Consider the following 13,913-nt stretch of genomic DNA (forward strand, 5'->3'; position numbering starts at 1 on the left):
TACTGAAAGTCATCAGCCAGATGGCAAAATATAAAGCAGCAAAATAAATCATGAATTTTATTCTTTTTTATATTTATCCAAAAAAATTGTCGTACTTTTAAAAAAACTGAATAATGCTTTTACATCATTTTAAATCATCACTAAGTCAATTCCATAAAGTTTCTTCATAAATGGAAACACATCTGCTTTTTAGGGCAGATTTAGGGCAAAATTCATGCAGGGATACTGAAGCAGTATTTTAGCTGAGTTTCACAGATGAACTCTGTCATTGAAGCAGTGATCAGATGATGGTTGTGGATTTGAAACTACTAAATAAATAAATCAACTTTAATAAGACTTATGACGATGAACAAACCGTTTTTGGTTTTTTTTGTTTTTTTTAATAAAAGCAGCAAATGTTTGTGGACAAATTCATAGTATCTGATTTCATTTGCCATAAAGTAGTTCCCAAAGATTGGAGGTGTGTCTGGGCTGATTTTCCTAAATCATTTCTCGCAAAGAAACATAGGCATGGAGGGTCTTTCATCCTTTCTTTGTTGTTTAAGTGGAAGCAGTCAGGTGCTGACCTTAACCTTTGTTAATATGTTACATGACCACATAAAGACCAACAGCATCAGACCAATCCTGGCGGGAAGAAATCCCACCTCTCTCCAGATCACTAAGTTAATATTGTGCAATATGGTGCTTCATTATGCCAAGTTTTGACCCCAATGCTGAGACTTTCTGACACCCCCACCCTGTTTTAAAGATATGTATTGTCACACAAACCAATCCTCGGCTGCAGTATGAGCAGCCCTTAAAACAGTAACTTTTTATTTCTAAAGCACTTTTCATGCAAAAAGCTACAGTCATGTCATGCAGGTTAAAACACACCTTAATAGTCTTTAGACTTACAACTGTACACACGTGGAGACAACGACAACCTATTTAGTATCCAGAAAACCACAAATCTTGAACAAATATTGTTGAAACTCATTATGTTGTGGTTTGATTTTGATATTCAATTTTAATTTTACACAGGAAATAATAACATTCATTGTTTTGTGTGTCAAACAGCAGAAAATTTGTGATAATTTGCAGATTTAGGTGGTGAAGTTTGTTGGCTTTGGGTGAGATAAGAAACCTGTTTAGTTTCCTTGCAAACAAGTTAATAAAGGAGCTTTAAGATTTATTGGGCAACAAAGAGCCCACCTTATCAAGAGATTGTACGTTTCGACATGACACCATGCTTAGATCCAGCGTTTTAGGCCTTTTTTTAAAAAATTTTTTTAAACTTCCACAGTTATCTCTACACACAGAACCTTCAAAGGCTTCATTTCCCAGCTGAACCACTCATGACTTATCATGGCTGCTGGGGTGCCTTTCACGCCACAAGGCTTTTGACTCGTGCCTGTGCTGCTGCTCTTGCTGATAAGACAAGTGTCAGGTGTGTAGTTAGGTGTGTCTGTGTACTTTAAAGTGTTTGGAAAGGGTGAGGCTGATGGATTATTCTTTTATAATGTGTAAAGCACTTTGTGTTACATTTTATTGCAGGTAAAGTACTTTATAAATAAAGTTTGATTTACTTTGATTTGATAACCCAGACTACATATTTGGCTTTGTCGCTGGCACATGGGTGGAAACTTCAGCCATCTGTTAATTCTACAGTCATTAGGCAGATGCTTTTAGTCAAAGCAACTTACATGTGATCAATTCTGGGTGAGTTTCCTGGTTGTCATGCAGGTTTGGTTGGTCCTTCATCGTCCTGGATGGCTATTCCTTCACATCAGGCCCCACAAACTCTTTTCAGGTGCAACGGTTGTGAAGAAGGGCAGCAGTGGATGCTTGTATGAGCACAATAAGTTTGGAAACTGGCAAAAAATCTGATATTTTCCCACCTGGGCAAAGATTCCTCATTGTGGGCCATTAAAACAGAGGTGGTTTCATGTTAAATGGCACCATGTCGTTTTCTGACTGTCCCAAACTGAAATATTGTGAACAAACTGTCTAAACAGACATAACCATTTAACCCCAAATTACTTTTTAGATATTTCCAAGAATAAATATTTACATCCTAATTGGTTTTCTCTCAGCAGCAGAGAATACATATTCTATTCTATTCTACAGTCATTTAGCAGACGCTTTTATCAAAAGTGACTTACATATGAGTGAGAACAACACAAGCACAAAATCAAACAGTAGAGGACATGATAGGAAGGTGCTACGGACTGTCCAGTTGGACGCAGGTCCTTCCATGAAGTGCTACAGGGTTTTTTTTTGTTGTTGTTTACTCCCTTCCCATCCCATAATATCACCTATGTTACAATACAAAGAATTAATACCATCATGCTTGCTGCAAAGTACTGGGCTAAGTTCTCCAACTTTCCAACAAATGTAGCTATTCTAAGTGTTGAAGCACTCCTTGAAGAGCTGAGTCTTCAGCTTGCTCTTAAAAGTAAACAGGGACTCTGCAGAGCGGACAGAGTTTGGGAGATCATTCCACCATCGTGGTACAATAGAGGGAAAGAGTCTGGCTGGTGATTTAGTCCCACATATTGGTGGTAACACGAGGCGTCTTTCACTGGTGGAACGTAGCTGTTGAGAGGGAGTGCAGGCCTGGATTAGGGAGTGGAAGGTAGACGGGAGGCGTTTGAATTATTGTTTTGTAAGCCAGAAGCAAAACTTTAAATTTGATGTGTGCTGCAACCACAACCCAGTGTAGTGCGATTAACAGCGGAGTGACATGAGCTCATTTGTGTTGGTTGAAAACCAGACAGGCTGTGGCATTCTGGATCATCTGCAGAGGTTTAATAGAGCATGCAGGCAGACCTGCCAGAAGGGAAATGCAGTAATTGATGCATGAGATGACCAGAGCCTGAACCAAAAGCAGAGTTGTGTGCTCTGTCAGGTATGGTCTGATTCTCTTGATGTTGTAGAGAGCATATTGTCAGGTAGAGACAACCGGGGCAACATGGACCTTAAAGGTCAACTAGTCATCCACCATGACAGCAAGTTTCTGAGCAGCAGACGTAGGAACAAGTGTGATAGAGTCAAGCTTCACACTTAATTGCGGTTGTAAGGAAGGATTGTATTATATTAAATTTCTAATTCTAATTAAAACTATTTGCAAGTTTTATTGGGCCAACCTGAAAACATTCCCATTGCTTTGGTGACGCTCCTTTGGGAATTTGATTTTGAAGTCACCATCCCTAATTAGAGTCTGGAGGATCTCTTCAGGCGTGGATCAACCACATTTACATCTACAATCTCATTAACTGAGGTTTTTCCAACTGTGTAGAAAGTAATCAGGTCCTGTTTTCTAATACTTCAGCTAAATTCTTACCAGCGATACTCATTTTAGTTTCTTTCATTTATGACTCTGAAGTAAGGTAAAATCATATCTCACTTTCAAAGATGTAGAATTTTTCATGTTTTTCAGTTCAGCTTTATTTGATATTAGATAAATAACCTAGCTAATAGAAACCAAATGATTGCATTGAATCATGACTTCGATCCAATCCCCCATCCTGAGTTGCATGAGGCGACAGTGGGAATGAAAACTCCCTTAACCTCCAGCAGAACCCGGCTCAAGGAGGGCGGCCATCTGCCATGACTGGTTGGTGTGGAGAGGACAGGAAAGACAGATTAACATGAACAGCAGTTTTTATCCAGGAAGACCTGCAGAAAAAGGAGAAATATATTAATGATGGCAATCCTGTCATTTATATAAATGTAGGAAAAGGAGCGAGATACTACTCAGTGCATCAGGTGACGTCCCCCCCAAGATGCTCATCCCCATGGCTGCATTACTAATGGATAGCTAGACAATTTTATTTTTTTTTATTTAACCTTTATTTAACCAGGTAAAATCAGTTGAGAACAACTTCTTGTTTACAGTGATGACCTGGAATCCTACAAATACAAGAGCAAAACCTGGACAGCTGCTTTTATCTCCTACCATTTGGATTTTTTTTAACTCTTTGTTTTGGAAATAATCTGTCGCCTCCTGACAGGGAGAAAAACATAGACTGTATATAAAAAGATGGACAGAGCCTCCGTGACATCTCCAATAGGTTTGTGAAAAGCTGAAATGAAGCTTGGTGAGCAGTTCCTACCATCGCCATTGGTGCTATTGGCAGGGGCATGCGTCTCGATGTCAATCATCCACCATGACGCCCAAAGCCCCCCTCTCAGCTCCACCTCTTTGCCCATATTTGTATTTTCCGTGCGAGACACACATGCCCCTGCCAAGATGACGATAATTGAGCTTCAATTCAGCTCTTCACAAACCTAAGGGCGACGTCACAGAGGCTCCGTCAATCTTTTTATATACAGTCTATGCTTCAGACAGTCTAAAGCATTAAATAGAAAAAAATTTGCAACTTGAAGAAATGCTTAAAAATTCTTCATTAGTTTTTAACAAGATTAAAAGTTATGTAAGAAAATGACTGTACATATTTCTATTGGTATGAAAGCTTACTTGTCAGTCTGCAGTGTTTACAGATTTCTAAAGCATCCTTTAGATTGGTAAAATGTCTCTAGTCGCATTAAACTCTACAATCCAGACGTCATCTTAACAGGCCAGAACGTCTTTTTTATCGTTTTCTTTCGTTTTTGTCGCTACGTTGGTTTTGCAGCCATCAATTTGCTGCAGACCTGTGAGAGGTTCCTTGTACTTGTTGGTGTGTATAGCTCTTGTCCAGGATGTCTGATCATCAGTGTGTAGCTGGGGGTCTGTACAGCAGGCCAGTACGGGGTTTGTTGGTGTACCAGTAACTTCAGGGAACACCTGATTAACAGGTAACATGAGTCGTGCAGAGAGGCGGGTAATTTTACAGGCTGCAGCAGACGGAGGGTTCAGATCTGGTGATGGACCCTCTCATTCGCCTGGTGCTCTTCTCTGGGCTAGGTTGTGGCCTTTGAGCTGCTTGTTCTGATCCTCCACCTCACACACAGTTCCTCTATTCAGTGTTGAGCAAAAGCTTGTCAGAAAAAGAGTAAAATCTTTCCAGCGGCTGAAAACCAGGATATGTGATCTGCAAACATCCTCGCCCAACATCAACACAAGTGTTTTTTTTACACCCTGTTAACATGCTTTACTCTAATTTTATATATATTTTTAATAATGCGGTTAATATATATATGTTTTAACTATTATGTTCTTTCCAAATATGTTTTAAATAAGCATGTTTATTTTCGATACCACTGAGATCATTTGTGAAGCTTTTATTTCTCTCCATCTACACCAGCTTTAACTGTTATGCTGCTGTTTCTGATGTTTTTATGAAGTTGCAATTCTTCCCTCAAATTATTCTTTTTCTTCGTGGTTTCATTCCCATTTTACTCAAGACCAAACAAATGTTGACAGAAAATTTGCTTAAACGAGTTAAAAGAAAAGTAATTTGAGCTAAGCAAAGTGCTTTCTCTGATATTTTACTAATGAAGTTTTATTGAGCGAGGGGGAAACTTTAGTCGGACAAACTTTCAAATAAACAAAATACAAAGGAAGTGTGTTTATATCAAACATGAACGGAGCATGACATATTTAATAAAACTACAGCTTATTGTTAGTTAATGTTCTTTTTTCTTTTTACCTTCCTCAGATGTACATGCAGCTACCATTTCAGTACCAGCTCATTAAGCTCCCAGTTGTTCACCCATTGGGTCTCTGCCTATTCTCGACTGAGGGTTTGTCATCTCTGCTCCTTGAGAATCCTACAATCAGATATATAAAATCAATGTATATATCATTCATTTCACTTTCAGTATACAGATTTCCACACAAGTTTCCACCATATTAGATGCAGAAATGGCGATAATCACAAGGTTTGTAAATCACTCCACATTCTTTATGATAACCAGGTAGTGCAGATAAAATTGTAGCTGCATGACCACCTGAGGAAATTAGACAAATACATACATTGTTTAATTGAAACATTTCTTTCTATTAAACATAAACCTGTCCCTTGGTGAGCTAACTGTACACCTGGATCAACTTTCACTAACACATCCGACGGTGAAGGTGCACTTTTGATAGACAGCAGTTCCATAATACATGTTTTTCTTTGACAGTTTATCAGGGGAGAGCGCGAACGCAGTCCCCCACTACCAGAAATTATGCAGTCGAGATTCCCACATTTGGGGAATTCGCAGGGGTCAGCACAACCGGAGTGCAATGGCTGAGCCTCGCCCTGGGTGAACCACCTTCTTGATCATGGTATCTCCCCTGCCAGGTAAGTATGAGTTGTACACGTCGCGGACAGCAACCTCATTCACACACATACTAAACCAAGTCATGGTAAGAACTGTCCATAAACTGACTAAACCAGAGGCTACATGGACTGCTATTACATATGATTTCAGTTAATATGTAGATTTATGTAAACTCTGAAACAATGTGTTTAATTTTTTTAAAAGACCCATGTTTCCCATAATGCAATGCTGTTCAGGAAACTCCAAAAGCTAACTGAAACATCACACTATTTTACTGATTTTCTGCCCTCTAAGTGACCAACATGCCCAGTAGAGGGTTCAACTGGACCACCAATGACTCAGACTTCAACCACAATCTGTTTACTTCACATCTGACATCCAGAGAAAAGAATAAAAGCAAAAACACACGGATCACATGTTCCGTTCTGCTAACAGGGCTACCACTTCCTGTTTCTTTGTTGTCTGCTGGTGGGAAACTGACAGTCCTGCTGCTGCTGCTGCCTCCTGCTGTTCTGGAGTGTAAACAGTGCTGCTTTATGATGGGATTTTACCACAACATACATGATCAAACATAACTAAATGTTCTGGCATCTAATCTAACAACTTTTTACACATCATTCATCAATAAAAGCTTCATTTATCTGTTGATCAGACTGTAAACTACAATGACTTACAGAGTTCTGCTGCCATCTAGTGGAGAACAGACGTAACTGCTGACTTCAACCATCTGAGCTGAAACAAAACATCCAGCATGTGAACTCTGAAACAAAGACTAAGCTGCCGTTCAGTCAACTGACTTTAACTAAATTAAAGTTGCATAATATTGAAAAAAGAAACAAAGACTAAATAATCTGCATCCAGTTTTTTGCGTCAGTTAGCGGGATATAAAAATACAGGAATGTTTGAGGCAAACGCATAAATAGTTTTTCCTATACATACGTTGAGTAGTGGCGGGCTGCCATTCCGTAAAATCCCAAACATGGCTACCTCAAATGTCTTTATTTTTTGTTTTTTGCTGTATATACATCAGTTTCTCACAGCATGAAGGTAAAATACAGATAAATATTTTGCTTAGCTTCATGGCACCAACATAGCTCTTGAACGTGACATATTGTCAGACTCAGCCACACCGTCAGAGGGTCTGCGGAGTGTCTGGGAGAATAGAGAGGCAACTTACCGGACAAAGGATAAACTTAGTGAAGATAACTCCTCATAGATTTTACCATTTAAATTGACATTCACAAAATATTAACAGCTAGTTAACCTTACATAATGACTCGGTGCCAACACAAAGTTTCCAATGTGAGTAAACTAACTGATTACAATAAGGTAATATCAACATGCCGCGATGTAACTAATGACTACATGTTCTTATGAGCTTGTTGAAATATCCCTCCATGAGTCAGCTGGCAGCCACTGCCCTGCCGGTCCCAATCTGAATTGTTAACTGTGAGAGGGATTTTTCCACCATGAGCAGGGTTAGACATCCACCATTCAAAGACATGCATGTTAGGTGAACTGGTTATTCTACATTGTCCCTAGGAGTGCGTGTAGGCGTAAATGGTTGGTTGTTTCTCTGTATTGGCCCCCTGCAATGGACTGGCAAACTGTTCATGGTGTACCTGCCTCTCTCCCAATGAATGCTAGCATCGGCTCTGGCTTCATCGCAAACCCGAATTTGACTAAACAGCTAAGAAAATGATGGATAATCCGACACAAACTAGAAAATGATTGGGGTCTAGGAAACTGATAGAAACAACATCATTGTTGTTTCTTTTTTTAGGTGAAGACTGACTTGAGGTTGCAAGGGGATCATTTTGCAGCCTGTAAGCTGCTGAACATCAGTAGACCACTCAGAGTTTCTCTACAACATGGACTTGGAGGGATTCTGTTCAAAACAATAACAAAATAAAAGTTCAATATTTTCAGCCTGGAGGAAAATTTTGCCGCTAATTCTGTTGTTTTCTTTATTTTATTTATGTATTCATTTATGTTTTTACATTCAGCATTTAAAGGGCATTTTTAACTGGCCATTTAATAAATATGTTGTAAAAGAAAAATCTGCAGTCAGGTGTCATTTATTTATCAATCAATCAATCAATCAAATTTTATTTATAAAGCGCTTTACAACAACCTTAGTTGACCAAAGTGCTGAACAAAGATCAAAACAAGTAAAAATATAAAAGCAGTTCATTCGCATGTAAATATCTCAACAGCCAAAGGCTGATCTAAACAGATGAGTCTTTAGCCTGGCCTTAAACAGAGGCAGGTCCGTGATGGAGCGTAACTCCAGAGGCAGAGAGTTCCAGAGTTTGGGCCCTGCCACTGCGAAGGCCCGATCGCCCCACTGTTTACACCTAGACCGAGGGACCACCAGGAGGTGCTGATCAGAGGAGCGCAGGGCTCTGCTGGGCTGGTGAGGAGTCAGGAAGTCACAAAGGTACGGAGGTGCAAGGCCATGGATGGAGCAGAAAACAAACAGAAGGATTTTGAATTGAATTCTGAAGTGAACCGGGAGCCAGTGTAAAGAGAACAGTACAGGGGAGATATGGTCATGTTTGCATGTTTGCATGTGTTGGTGAGAAGGTGGGCAGCTGCATTCTGCACAAGCGGACAGTCATACCTGACTGATAGATCTTTCTCAGTAATGATTAATGACCTCTCTTCATCTTCAGCTCCTCTGTCTTCCGGTGTGCCACAGGGTTCCATTCTTGGCCCTGTTCTGTTCTCTTTGTATATGTTGCCCCTCGGCTCTGTGATATCCCGCCATAATGTCTCATTCCACTTGTATGCAGACGATCTCCAAATCTATCTGCCAGTTTCCCAGAACTCCTCAGACACACAGTCCATCTACAGGTGTCTGGACGACATTAAGCAGTGGCTATCGCAAAACTTCCTCTGTCTGAATGAGTCAAAATCTGAATTTATCCTCTTTGGTGCCAGGTAAGTAGATTAAAAACAAACATGTTTAAGGTTTAGATTAAAATACTTCAATGCACAAAAACGAAGATTTTATATTTTTACTCGTTTTTATCATTGTTCAGCACTTTGGTCAACTAAGGTTGTTGTAAAGCGCTTTATAAATAAAATTTGATTGATTGATTGATTGACATGGCCCCACTGTGTCAAAAACCTGTTTTAAAACTCTAGATGGGATTTACGCCACCACGGCTCCCCAGAGACCCCACTGTTTAAAGAAATCACTGAAAAAACATTTGATTATTCAAATGGTTCAAAACATATAAATAAATACAAGTCGAATCTTGAAATAAATCTGCAAAATACCTTAAAATAAAACTGATGTTTATAGTTTGTTTTATTTAGATAAAACCTGCTAGATTAAAAACAAACATGTTTAAGGTTTAGATTAAAATACTTCAATGCACAAAAACGAGGATAAAAAGTTATTTAAGAGAGAGTTAATGGGGAAGTTTGAACATGCTCCTGTAATGCAAAACATATTAAAGATATTTAAACTATGATTTTGTAATTTGGTTTAGCAAAACTAAATTATAGATACTGCTAAGAGCGGTAACAATGGTGGTTATGTTAGCAAACCAATCCGAGATTTCTGACTAAAATAGGAGCTTCATCACAACGATGCACAAACTACCAACGAGTACACACACACAGAGAGACTAAACGCAACTAAACCTGACAGTGAAGATCACTATTACTTTACCAACAGCAAAGCAGAATAAGTCATATTATTAACATTTCTATTGAACAGTTTATCAGGGGAGAGCGCGAACGCAGTCCCCCACTACCAGAAATTATGCAGTCGAGATTCCCACATTTGGGGAATTCGCAGGGGTCAGCACAACCGGAGTGCAATGGCTGAGCCTCGCCCTGGGTGAACCACCTTCTTGATCATGGTATCTCCCCTGCCAGGTAAGTATGAGTTGTACACGTCGCGGACAGCAACCTCATTCACACACATACTAAACCAAGTCATGGTAAGAACTGTCCATAAACTGACTAAACCAGAGGCTACATGGACTGCTATTACATATGATTTCAGTTAATATGTAGATTTATGTAAACACTGAAACATTATGTTTAATTTTAAAAACATCCATGATTCCCATAATGCAATGCTGTTCGGGAAACTCCAAAAGCTAACTGAAACATCACACTATTTTACTGATTTTCTGCCCTCTAAGTGACCAACATGCCCAGTAGAGGGTTCAACTGGACCACCAATGACTCAGACTTCAACCACAATCTGTTTACTTCACATCTGACATCCAGAGAAAAGAATAAAAGCAAAAACACACGGATCACATGTTCCGTTCTGCTAACAGGGCTACCACTTCCTGTTTCTTTGTTATCCGCTGGTGGGAAACTGACAGTCCTGCTGCTGCTGCCTCCTGCTGTTCTGGAGTGTAAACAGTGCTGCTTTATGATGGGATTTTACCACAATATGCATGATCAAAGACAACTAGCTGTTCCGGCATCGAATCTAACAACTTTATACACATTATTAATCAATAAAAACTTCATTTATCTGTCGATTAGGCTGTAAACTACAATGACTTACAGAGCTCTGCTGCCATCTAGTGGAGAACAGACGTAACTGCTGACTTCAACCATCTGAGCTGAAACAAAACATCCAGCATGTGAACTCTGAACATACACAGTTTAATTTAAGTAAAAGTTTATCTACATCACCATCCTACCATGTGAGTAAAGCCCAACCCAAATAATGATCAAATCCAAAAAGGAAATTACAAATTAAATTTACCTTTAGTTAAATGAGGACAAAACTGAAATAATAGTTTGTGTTTTTAGTTGTGTGAAATAATAGGTTTTGGACCCCATGGAGAAAGATTAGAAGAAAGATAAGAAGAAAGCTATGAGTATTAAACAATAATGGTGATAAAATATCGACCTCCAAGCCCCAAATTTGGGAGAAGTCGGACTCAGGCCTGAATTTCAGCAGAAACATGAACACACCTGTGAAGTTATCTCTTTAAACACATAGGAGGATTAAAAGACTGATGTCTCAGCAGGAATTAGAAAAACTTGTACATGAATTTAGTAGACTAAACTACTGTAACACTGTCCTTTCAGATCTCTTAGAAGTCCATCAGACAGCTGCAGTGAGTCCAGAATGCTGCCGCTCAAGTCCTTACTGGGACCAAAACAAATGGTTCAAATCACTCCAGTTCCCAGATCTTTACACTCTGTTAAAGAGCTGACATTTAAATCCTGCTGTTCGTTTAGTCACCTTGTTTTGCAACGCCCACTTCTTAACGTAGGAGAGTTTTGGAGTTGTGTTGACATTTCTAGTCGCTGGCTGTGGCTACTTAGTTACATTGAAAATCACTGTAGCTTATATGGCAAGGGGTAGCAAGTTAGCTGGGAAGAAACCAAACTAACTCTTGAAAAGATCAGGCGAGGGAGTCGTACTTTGCCATGGTTAATAAAGTCCACCGAGTGGGAGAACGACATGCAACAGTGGTTTTCGGTGCTGTATGGTGACATTTTTATAGCAGTACCGAGATGGAAAAAACAGCTAATACAGTTGCTACTCTCGCTACAACAGTAAATCCCACTCTTACTATTTTCTCAACGTTCTACTGGAGCTCTAAAAAGGCCAAATCCACCCCCCACCAACCCCCAGTGTTCTGCCACTGTGAGCTGTGAACAAAAACTAAACTGCGCAGGTTTGCACATATTTATCTGCATTGTCAGTTGTGGAAATACAGCCCTGATCAAAGGACCAGTTGAAAAATGACTAGAAATTACCTTTTGCATATTTAGATCTCAATGAGATTTTAAGTAGAGCAATAATATGCATAAGCAAGAAGGGGCAGTGTGATAAAAAGCACTTTGAAATAGTAACTTATTGAAAACAACAATTAAACTGAAATAGGCTGTTTATCAGCTGATTAAAAGTTTAAGACCATGTGCTATAAAAGCCAAAATCTGCTCAAAATTCTCATTTTCTCTCAGGCTTTCACACGGTCAACCCTCCTGATGGCTAAATCTAAGAAGATTTCTCTTCTTGAAGATGGTCAGATTGCTGAGCTGCACAGCAAGCCCTCTCGAAGCGTGCCATTGCTGCTGACGTTGGACGCAGTAAAACAGTCATTCTGAATTTTTCAAAGATCTTGAGCATTGTAGAAGAAAAAAGTTAAGCGGTAGACACAAAAAAATTACACCTGCACTGAGCTGGAGGATCCGATTGGCTGTCCATTAAGACACAGGGCGGTCCTTGACCCAAATTAAGGCCCTTACTGGTGCCGACTGCTGCACAATAACCATCAAACGTTTACACTTTGCCAAGGAGCATCAAACATGGGACATTAAAAGGTGGAAAAAAGTTTTATTCTCTGATGAGAAATAATTTAAACCTGACCGTCCAAATAGCTTCAAACGTTACTGGCATGACAAGGTGATCCCACCTGAGATGTTTTCTACCCGGCACAGTGGAGGGAGGTCCATCATGATCTGGGGGGATTTTTCATTCAGTGGTGGTGCAGGGTCGTCAGACGGCGGCTGGTTACGTGCAGATGATACAGCGGGCATAAACGATAATATTGCGGTAAGCTTTTATTGTTGTCATTTTGAGACAATTTTCAACTAAAATAACGAAGTCCTAATAATTTAAGTATATCCTTACACAGATCAACAAACATTAATTTCTAAAGAACATTTAGCTCGATGTGCAGACTAGTTTATGCTCATCCCGTTCCCAGTCTGCTGAAACAGATCAGGATTTTTCCTGGGGTTTTGGCAACGTGGTTATCTGGAAATATGGTCTCTAAACAGGATGTAATACAGTTACAAAGTCTATGGTCAAGTTCATATACGGGGACATGGTTGGACTTGACCAGAGGTAGAATGGTGAAATTGAATGTCTTTGATCACCTTCAGTATGTCATTGTCATGTCATTGTAAAGTTGTGGAATTGCCGTTTGTAACATGTATGTTCATCCAGGTATTCATACTGAAATGTCTTTGTCCTGTTTGTATTTAATTTGGTGATTACTTAAAGGTGTCATAACGTGGTCTTTTCATGTGCCCACTGTCCTGTAGCGGTTTTTAAATAACTGTTTAAAAACTTATTAAACAAAAAAATTTTTTTTAAAGTGCTTTTACTGACATTTTATTCATAATAAAACTTTTCTCGCGAGAATTCATGCAAGATTTTCACCAACCTGGATTAAAATAATATTAATGAGCTGCTCGCTGATTGGTCGCTTGAAGTCCGGCGCCGGAAGGGGGGCGAGGCCAGTAGTCTCCATGCTAAAAACATTAGCGGCTAGTGATAGCAGCTAACCCGACAGCAGCAGCTTTCTGAATTCAGCATTGATGTCTGAACCGGACTCTGAGCCTGAGAGAGAAGATACCGAGATGGTGGAAGGAGCACGTTTACAACAAACTGTCTCTGAATGGTAAAGTCCTCATTTTTAATGTCTGCTCGCCTTGCCTGTTCAGATAGCATGTTGACAACGAGGCATGTCGTTCATGTTAATACGTCTCAGTTTTATTCCGTGTTGGACCGTTTTTTAAACAATAAATGTACTTTTTAACACAATCCGAAGTTACAGTATTAAAAAATCGGTACGTTCAGTGTCCAGCTGCCGGCCGGTCTGCACCAAGATCCGCACACACACATTTTAACCACACGGAGTTTCATGAAGCTGCGCTTTTTATTGAGGTTTCATCTACCGTCATGTGTTTTTCTAAATTTATTAGCTTATTCAGATTTC

The sequence above is a fragment of the Telmatherina bonti genome, assembly GCF_933228915.1.
Source record: "Telmatherina bonti genome assembly, chromosome: 9".
Lineage (NCBI taxonomy): Eukaryota > Metazoa > Chordata > Actinopteri > Atheriniformes > Telmatherinidae > Telmatherina > Telmatherina bonti.